Source organism: Rhea pennata, unplaced genomic scaffold, assembly GCF_028389875.1.
Source record: "Rhea pennata isolate bPtePen1 unplaced genomic scaffold, bPtePen1.pri scaffold_26, whole genome shotgun sequence".
NCBI classification, from domain to species: domain Eukaryota; kingdom Metazoa; phylum Chordata; class Aves; order Rheiformes; family Rheidae; genus Rhea; species Rhea pennata.
The window spans coordinates 5,032,762-5,035,029 of record NW_026907677.1 but is presented as its reverse complement, the minus strand read 5'-3'; positions in this window follow the sequence as shown (position 1 = coordinate 5,035,029).

Below are 2,268 nucleotides of genomic sequence, written 5' to 3'. Positions count from 1 at the left end.
CATGCCCGGGACAAACTGCGAGCCGGTGCCTCGCTTGCGCTTCTATCTGCCGAGACTTGGAGCTGGCCAGCGCGCACCTTCCCGCTGTGTGTGCTGCTGTCCGCAAACAGCCTCCAAACAAAGCAGGGCGCTAAGGAAAGAGAAGTAAGCGCCCCAGGAGGGAATCTGCCTGCGAGGGAAGCTGTTCAGCAGTTCCCTTGTTCCGCTCGACACTTCCCTCACTCTTAGGCAAAGCCCATCTCAACTTGCTTGTAGGCGTGCCTCCGTGCTCAGAAGCAGTCCCGTGGCAGGCAGGACAGTGCGAGATGTGTTCTGGGCATGCAGCATGCTGCTTCCCATGCCCGGGACAAACTGCGAGCCGGTGCCTCGCTTGCGCTTCTATCTGCCGAGACTTGGAGCCGATCAGAGCGCACCTTCCCGCTGTGTGTGCTGCTGTCCGCAAACAGTCTCCAAACAAAGCAGGGCACTAAAGCAAGAGAACTAAGCGCCCCAGGAGGGAATCTGCCTGCGAGGGAAGCTGTTCAGCAGTTCCCTTGTTCCACTCGCCACTTCCCTGACTCTTAGGCAAAGCCCATCTCAGCTGGCTTGTAGACGTGCCTCCGTGCTCAGAAGCAGTCCCGTGGCAGGCAGGATACAGGGGGATGTGTTCTGGGCACGCAGCATGCTGCTTCCCATGCCCGGGACAAACTGCGAGCCGGTGCCTCGCTTGCGCTTCTATCTGCCGAGACTTGGAGCCGATCAGAGCGCACCTTCCCGCTGTGTGTGCTGCTGTCCGCAAACAGCCTCCAAACAAAGCAGGGCGCTAAGGCAAGAGAAGTAAGCGCCCCAGGAGGGAATCTGCCTGCGAGGGAAGCTGTGCAGCACATCCCTTGTTCCGCTCGACACTTCCCTCACTCTTAGGCAAAGCCCATCTCAGCTGGCTTGTAGACGTGCCTCCGTGCTCAGAAGCAGTCCCGTGGCAGGCAGGACAGTGCGAGATGTGTTCTGGGCACGCAGCATGCTGCTTCCCATGCCCGGGACAAACTGCGAGCCGGTGCCTCGCTTGCGCTTCTATCTGCCGAGACTTGGAGCTGGCCAGCGCGCACCTTCCCGCTGTGTGTGCTGCTGTCCGCAAACAGCCTCCAAACAAAGCAGGGCGCTAAGGCAAGAGAAGTAAGCGTCCCAGGAGGGAATGTGCCTGTGAGGGAAGCTGTGCAGCAGTTCCCTTGTTCCACTCGCCACTTCCCTCACTCTTAGGCAAAGCCCATCTCAACTTGCTTGTAGGCGTGCCTCCATGCTCAGAAACAGCCCTGTGGCAGGCAGGACAGTGAGAGATGTGTTCTGGGCATGCAGCACGCTGCTTCCCATGCCCGGGACAAACTGCGAGCCGGTGCCTGGCTTGCGCTTCTATCTGCCGGACTTGGAGCTGGCCAGCGCGCACCTTCCTGCTGTGTGTGCTGCTGTCCGCAAACAGTCTCCAAACAAAGCAGGGCACTAAAGCAAGAGAACTAAGCGCCCCAGGAGGGAATCTGCCTGCGAGGGAAGCTGTTCAGCAGTTCCCTTGTTCCACTCGACACTTCCCTAACTCTTAGGCAAAGCCCATCTCAACTTGCTTGTAGGCGTGCCTCCATGCTCAGAAACAGCCCTGTGGCAGGCAGGACAGTGAGAGATGTGTTCTGGGCATGCAGCACGCTGCTTCCCATGCCCGGGACAAACTGCGAGCCGGTGCCTGGCTTGCGCTTCTATCTGCCGGACTTGGAGCTGGCCAGCGCGCACCTTCCCGCTGTGTGTGCTGCTGTCCGCAAACAGTCTTCAAACAAAGCAGGGCACTAAAGCAAGAGAACTAAGCGCCCCAGGAGGGAATCTGCCTGCGAGGGAAGCTGTTCAGCAGTTCCCTTGTTCCGCTCGACACTTCCCTCACTCTTAGGCAAAGCCCATCTCAACTTGCTTGTAGGCGTGCCTCCGTGCTCAGAAGCAGTCCCGTGGCAGGCAGGACAGTGCGAGATGTGTTCTGGGCATGCAGCATGCTGCTTCCCATGCCCGGGACAAACTGCGAGCCGGTGCCTCGCTTGCGCTTCTATCTGCCGAGACTTGGAGCCGATCAGAGCGCACCTTCCCGCTGTGTGTGCTGCTGTCCGCAAACAGTCTCCAAACAAAGCAGGGCACTAAAGCAAGAGAACTAAGCGCCCCAGGAGGGAATCTGCCTGCGAGGGAAGCTGTTCAGCAGTTCCCTTGTTCCACTCGACACTTCCCTCACTCTTAGGCAAAGCCCATCTCAACTTGCTTGTA